Below are 8,010 nucleotides of genomic sequence, written 5' to 3' on the forward strand. Positions count from 1 at the left end.
AAGAGACAGTGGCAAGGAAATGAACACAAAGAGTATGTTGCCATAAGGCTACACCATGCGGTAGAGGGTTAAGGTTTTTATCTTAAAAACCGAATTAAGAAAAAAAACTAAGGAAAAAGTCAGAATTGTGAGATTAAAACTCTGAATTGCAAGAAAGAAATGTAGAATTCTGAATTTATATTGCAGTTCTGAGTTCATATTTTGATTTCATTTCGCCTTCCAAGGAAGTGTCTGTGCCACTGGCAACCCTTCATCTTATTGCTAGGCAGTGATTAACATGGACATAAACTTGTCTTCCATTGTCAACACTCATGGTTTCCTTGGCAACCAGGTCGGTGGCATTCTAGAGCTGTAGTCTGAAAGAGGATCGGCTCAGCAGAGGAGGGGCAGTCCGCGTGTGGACACACACACTGTTACACATGTTCATCTGCTTGGCTGAAGAGTTATGACTGAGCTCAGCACTGAAGCTCTACATCTCTCCTCAACGTACCTCACCTGTCAAGTCCTCCTTTAACACAAGAATAAGCAGCTTAATCCTCATTCAGTTTGTTTTGATGTTTTCAGTTTGTTCAATGTGTACTTAACGAAACGGGAAAAAAACGATGTTCTTGTAACTCTGAGCTCTTAACATCACTGCGTTTGTTGAACTACACTCTTAAAAATAAAGGTGCTTCACGATGCCATAGAAGAACCTTTTTGTCTAAATGGTTCCATAAAGAACCTTTAACATCTGAAGAACCTTTCTGTTTCACAAAAGGTTCTTTGTGGCGAAAGAAGGTTCTTCAGATTATAAAAAGGTAAGAAAGAGATGGTTCTTTAAAAGAACCTTTGACTGAATGGTTCTTTGTGGAACCAAAAATGGTTCTTCTATGGCATCGCTTGAAGAACCTTTTGAAGCACCTTTATTTTTAAGAGTGTAGTGCATGTTAACCTGCTATACGCACGCAGCCCTGTATAAATCCACTTGCTAATTCGTTACGTGGAGGCGGAGATGTCTGACATGCAGGGACAGCTGGAGCTAAGGACTGTCTAACAGTCTGAACTCGTGTCAGCGTACAGATCCCGAGTCTGTTCACTGCTGCCATCACAGCTGGAGAGACACAGGTTCCTTTGGGATCAGACACCAGACTGCATTAGCAGCTCTCTGTGAGGGAGGAATTGCGTCAGTAGCCAAAAATAGGTTTCATGTCTATTCATTGTTAATCCAATTCTGCAAGAATGAATATTTGTACTAACAGAAGAAATGTTGCATTTATTGGATTGTAAAATAGACTCTGGACATTGTAATCCACAGGGTAAGGCCTACATTCGAATTTGCACTTGAAATGACATTCGGAGGCCATTTTAATTCAGTAATGTGACGTCAAGAAGAAAATATAGAGCGAGACTTATTTTTGTTCATTATGGAATTGATTGGATTGTGAAAAATCTCCATTACGTACCAGACTTTGCTGTCGCTTGTCGTCGGCGTCCATCGGTTGAAACATAAGCTGCACTGGTGACCTCAATGGAAAAGGAAAGTCATTTCAGAGGTATTTTGCTAAATGATTATGCAGATTATAAAGATTTTTTTTTCTTTGGAATGACATTTACTTAGACAATAAGATAAAGAATGTATTAGAAAGTAATAGGGCCATTTTAGTTTCATGTTGACTTTAAAGCCCCCCATTGTCCACAGCAATCTTTTCTGGATGTCTGTGATTTACTGCTTATAAATTAATAAGGATTTTTTTTTTTACATTTAAATAATTTTAAAAAGTCATAGAAAAATCTTTACAAAAATGGCTATAAAGTTATATTTTATTGTTTTACATGACTTTACCAGTTCTAAAAAAATCACCGTTTTAAAATCACTCTTTCGCAAACATTCAGGTTTATTCATTGCTCTTCAAGATCTTCTTGTAAAGATATTTGTCTTAAAAGATATGTCTTGATTTCTAGTTGTTTTGTCTTATATTAAATATTTTTGTCTTATTGAAGCCCCATTGGAAGATTGTTCAAGCCCCCTAGTGGGCCCCGGGCTCCTGATTGAAACCATTGCTTTAAAGCAGGGGTGTCCAAACTTTTCCTAAAGGGGGCCGGATTCGACGATGTGGAAACACTGGGGGGCCGGACGCTTTCACCTATATATATATATATTATGTATGTATGTATGTGTGATGTTGAGTTGACAGTAGCAGTAGCTTGTGTTTTGTTGAGGACAAAAATCTGCAAATATCTTGTTTTTAGGAATGTTCTGGGTTTAATACAAGTTCAGTTGCATGAATATTTTTGAGAAAATAATCCACCTTTATTTTTTGATGAATGAAAATGAGGCTGTGAGGAATCAAAGTCAGTTTATGGGTTGTAGTGTTGTACATCTTTCTGTTGATTTTTCAACCAATTAAATATTGACAAACTATAACAAACTATACATGTATATCTACGCTTGGTTTCCATTCACAAAAATATAATTCCAGGAAAAATTCTACAGCATTTTCTTATTAACTACATTCACAGCATCCGTGTCATTTCTTTGGTCAGTTACCACAGACAGCTTATTATAATCATCATGATCACATCATGTAATCGTTGCTTTAATATGTTTATTGTTTCTGCATGAATGAATATGTGACCATAACTAACTGCTCAATTTGTAGAATCTTAAGCCCCGTTCACACCAAGAATGATAACTATAAGATAAATAAAAATATAACGATATTAGTGTCCACACCAGCGACCGATATCGTCTGTTTATTCTAAGCGCACGTGCGTCTGCCGCTTTAAATTCTCGAGCTCTTTACAGCAGGATGGATTCTGATTGGCTGTCAGTGTTTTATCGTTCATCAGCTCGGAAAAAATCGTTTTGAAAGTGATCACAACGATATCATTCCTCTGTATCGTTGTCGTTATAGTTGTGGTGTGAACTATGCTATTCTTATACGATTTTTAGAACTATATCTTTATCGTTATATTTATAGTTATCGTGCTTGGTGTGAACTGGCCTTTAGAACTGTACATTTCTGCAATATGGACATTACATTGACACCTTCATTTTTTTTTTATAAAGCTGCTTTGAAACAATATGTATCGTGAAAAGCCCTATACAGATAAACGTGAATTGAACTGAATTAGTAACTTCTAAATCAACTAAAAATCACAATGTACTTTCAATGGAAGTTTCAAAAGTAACACCACAAGACATAAACATCGCAAGTTTGTTAACATTAATAAAGCTTTAAAAAAAATACAAGCTGCACAAATTGTACATCCATTACTGTAACTGCATTTTTTGTTTGCTTACAAATTGAGAGCCAAGCCAAAATGAAGTGTGCTAATGGACAGCATGCCGCAGATACCGTTGATAGAGCTTAACTTGTTCTGAACCCAAACGTTCAATTAATCCAGAGATCTGGTTACAGCTATAGGCAATGGATCTGTGAGCTCATGGGCAAGATGTCTAGATGTGTTAGCAGATGCCTGAGGCAAGGCCAAACCTCCCAACTTCAGCCGGTCCATCTGAAGGGAGATTGTGAAAGATGGCAGGGTGCCTGTCTCTGGAGAGCTGGGATACTCTGGATCTCTTCCAGCATGCCTGGCCCACCATCTATTTCTGGTCCAGCTCTCACATAGGGGCAGTGGAACGAGTTACTGCCATGTTCCAAATTCTTTTCCACTGATTTAATTAGATATTGTCCTAAATACAAAAGTGATGCGTTGTCGTCGTCTTGGTGAAAGGATGGCATCTGAAATCTGAGGGTGTGTCATGGTTTGTTTTCAGTAGGTCAGATCTGTGTTTTTATTTTCCTGGTCGAGTGCGGCATGAGTAGCTCCATTTAGATCAGATTATGGGTTGCTTCCCCTGACAGCATCACTGTACATTTTCTGCCTCCATTCAAGCTAGTGGAAACATATTACGGCTCGCCGTCTCACTGGAACGACTGACTCATCTGACATTTTAGTCTCAGTTTAGTCTCGTCTCTGCAGCTCGGCTCACTCTCTTTCTGTCATTTTCTCCATCTATAGCTGTTCCTTTTTTTAAACAATGATCATCCTTGTGCCAGCGAGTATCACATTCCTCTTCAGCAATCATGTTTCCTTTAAACCGATTCTTATTAAGGTATTTGGCTTCAGAATCAGTTGCATTGTTCAGTAATATAATTATTGTAGCAACAGCTGACTAGCAACACTGAATTCTGGATGTCATAAATACTTTACAGAAATATGTTGAATAAAGCTGTTTTGCACAGAAATGTCTAACTATATAAAATATCTAAATGTTTTTTAAAGAAGTATGCTTACCAAGGTTGCAATTATTTAATTAAAAATACAGGGAAAAAACAGGAATATTGTGAAATATCACTACAATTTCACTACACAGTTTCCTATTTACTGTTTCTGTTTTTATTGTATTTTAAAATGTACTTTATTCCTAATGGCAAAGCTGAATTTTCAGCTTCATTACTCTAGTCTCCAGTGCCACATGATCCTTCAGAAGTCATTCTAATATGCTGATTTGGTTGCTTTTTAAAAAATTGTCAGCACAAATGTCAAAAACAGTTGTGCTGCTTAATATTTCTATGAAAACCGTGATTGTTTACAGTATCAAAAACAGCATTTGAAATAGAATGTCTTTACTGTCACTTTAGGTCAATTTAATGCATCCTTTCTAAATTAAGTATTATTATTTGCATTATTTTATTTAAAAAATCTTAACCATAACTTATGAACATAAGTGTATATCTGCTAAATGTTTAACTTTTAGTAGTAGCATATACAGTAAGTGACCTTAAACCTAATGGACATGAATTTAGCCACAACATTTCATTTTACTTTCATATGGTCTTTAAAAGAAATCGAGAGAAATTACAGTGTACTGCATAATCCTTCTCACAAGCAGGTTTTTTTTCCCCCCAGCAGTCTCTCTGTCTGTATTGTTCAGGGCAACAGAAAAGCAGAAAAGCAGTGACCCTCCCCTGGGCTTGAGCTTTCTCTCCCCAGCAGAGAGTATCAGGTGTGCCACTGACTCTTCCAGTCTTTGTCCTCTCTCTTTTCAGATGGTTCCTGCCTCTGACGCCACTACAGTTATGCTGGAAATCCAAACAGTACAGCTCTGTGTTTGCCTCTGAGGTGAGATATCTCAAATAAAGGGTTTGGGTTCTGTGCCTCAAATGCTGGCAGCACTGCGACGGCAAAGCAAAGCATCTGAGACTGAAATTGCCTGCTGTTGATTCTGGTGTTTTGACCTCGATAAGCATGATGTTTATGTTTGAGATGTGGCATTCCAGAAACTGCTCATACCAATATGTTCTGGCTTAAGTGTTAATGATAGTTGCAAAGTGTCGCACTTCCAGACATGAATCAACAGATGAAATGATCTTGCAGGTTGGAATTAGCTTCAGTCTCACTCTTTGAGCCCTTGTGTTTCATTTCATAATCTATTTATGCATGAGTCAAGGATAAATCCATCCATTCATCTGATGGATGGGCAGAGAAATAGGAATAATTCATTAAAAAATGAATCTTCAGTCATGATTTACTCACCCTCATGTCATTCCAAGTCTGTATGACTTTATTTCTTCCATAGAACACAGAATGAGATGTTTAGCAGAATGTCCATGCTGCTCTTTTCCAACATTTTCAGTAAAGGCCCGTTCACACCAAGAACGATAACTATATTAGCTTCCACACCAGTGGACGATAACATTCTGTTTATTCTATGCGAGTGCTGCAGTTTTGTTGTATGCCGCTTTAAATCCTTAAGCAGAATGGATTCTGATTGACTGACAATGTTTTTATTGTTTATCTGCTGGAAAAAAAATATCATTCTGAAAGTATTCCAATTATAGCGTTCCTCTGTGTCTTTATCATTATAGTTGTGTGGACTATACTATACTTTTACATTTAGAACCAGTTTTAAAACTATAGCCAATATTTTATCATTATTGTAGGTGTGAACTGGCCTAAACACTTTATAATAACTTTCACACAACATAAAATATCTTAAAGATCATTAGGCAGAAAATGTCATGTTTTATCAGATATATTTTCCATAGACCCAGTGATCATGAAGGTGAGTAAATTATGACAGAATTTTAAATTCTGAGTAAACTATTCCTTTAAAGGGCTCTATAAATTGGTTTTAAGAGAAAAGTTATGATTCTTTGCTTTGTTGTTTATCTGACAAACTACTGGCAACTGGTGTAAATAATACAGTTGTGGATTATTCCAGCAATAATTACTAAATCAGTTTAATATAGGGATTATATTCTAAATTCCAGTCAGATGGCCTGTTTATTTGCATCACCCTCATAAATATTAAGTTTATACAGTGGCGTCATGTTCATTTGCAGATGATGTTTGTCGCTGAGTGAATGTCTTTGTCATATTTGTAGCTGAGTGTGGATCGTGATGTGTCAGTATGAGGACTGACTGGCTGTAGTGTTGGACGGGGGAGGCGCTTCTGTGCTCTTTAAGCGTATGTTTTCCCAATAGAAAATTTCCTGTTGTCATACGCACCATAGATACGCGCGCGCGCTCGCCTCCATCACGGGGAAGCGCGTGGAGTTGTCAGATTTTACGGAATATTCCCGCAATATCAGCTTGTTTGCGCTGTGATAGAGATAATTTCTGCCATCAGCTGAATGTGTAACCCGTGTATAATTTCAGAGGGCAATGTTTTGTGTGTGAGGTAAGTTAAGTCTGTTCTTTGGGTCAGAGGAATATGATTAATTATTAAACAGAGTATACGCTGATGTTGACGCAAGTGTACTAAATACGCAGCTTTTGTGCTCTTTTATGTCTTTACATTTCGGAAATGTATCGGTGTGTTTGTTCGACATAATTGCTCATGTTGTGCGTATTCAGGTTAAAATTGAAAGAAAAAGAAAATGCTCGTTACAGTAACGTGCGCAAAGTGAACACAAACAGTTCGCGTGCGTGGAGCGGAGTAGTTGTCATTTTCCGCAATGTTTTTGTCACGTTCGCAATGATGCTTCAATGATTTTCCGTCACTAGAGTTTGGACTACGTATCAGTTGTAGATGTTCTGTATTATTTCGCCTTCAAATGGCTTTTTGAATTTATGTCATGGGTGCCATTGAAGGAACAGGTTGATGTGCGTGACTGAGTCAGACATGAGGCGCTCAATAATGCGCAACAAAATACGATCTACACTCAGTCACTGGCATCAACCTGTTCCTTTCACCCCAGTGTTGGCTTAACCATTATTATCATCGCTTAGGTTGAGCCAACTTTCTTTAATGTTTGCCATCAACCCTGTTGTTCACTCTAACAAATAAGTTCACTCCAGAAACTTGTATTAAATAAATAGGCTACCTTTGATATCTCAGTAGCCTACAGGTTTCTCATAACCACTCACACCTGTAGGATAAACCAAATACGCAAGTTTATGTGTCCAGTTAAATATTTTACAACTTAAAATCCCTATAAGCTTTTAAACTGACAATATCTGATTTGTGAACAAATCTTTGCATTCAATTTTTTAAATGAATGTTCATTCACAAATCAGTCCAAGTTTTTTTAAAATTTATTTAAACCAAACTGTTCAAATATATGTATATATTGTGAAATCTGTGTAAAATTAACATTAATTTCAGTAATTTTGTAATTTTGTTTTTATGCCATCAACCACCTGGCTGTAACTGAAAAGCGCATATTTGTCAGACACTTAAATAATAATTGGTCAGCCATAAAATAATAATTAGGATGCACCATAGGCGGAGGGTGAACCAACTCCAGGGTAAGGCTAAAAGCAGCCAAATGTATTAAACATAATAAACCCATCTTTTTAGGCAAGAACCAGACATGGGTGTCATGTAGGCTAAAAAAAATGTTTAATGGGACTGAATTTGTATTTAACGTGATTACAATTTAATAAAAATGTTAGAAATTGATAATTATAGGCTATAACGTTTCCTTTCCACGGTTTTAAAACAGCGAATAAATTATATATAGAAAGTGACATTATCGCTAACATTGATCTATCGCGAGTTTAAGCACTCTCAAAAAA

The 8,010-nt window shown here is 36.9% G+C and overlaps 1 protein-coding gene across 3 annotated transcripts in view; it reads left to right on the plus strand.

The window, feature by feature from the left end:
* The first annotated feature begins 6,407 nt into the window (after window positions 1–6,407).
* The window catches only part of LOC107713882 (dual specificity protein phosphatase 14-like), a 9,986-nt gene continuing 8,383 nt past the window's right edge, over window positions 6,408–8,010 (plus strand). For 2 of the 3 annotated variants that reach the window (XR_001636941.1, XM_016519564.1), the window contains exon 1: window positions 6,469–6,670. The gene's annotated coding sequence lies outside the window, so the exon portion shown is untranslated. The other variant, XM_016519677.1, reaches the window with a different exon arrangement.

Source organism: Sinocyclocheilus rhinocerous, unplaced genomic scaffold (genome assembly GCF_001515625.1).
Source record: "Sinocyclocheilus rhinocerous isolate Xijiao unplaced genomic scaffold, SAMN03320098_v1.1 scaffold821, whole genome shotgun sequence".
NCBI lineage: Eukaryota > Metazoa > Chordata > Actinopteri > Cypriniformes > Cyprinidae > Sinocyclocheilus > Sinocyclocheilus rhinocerous.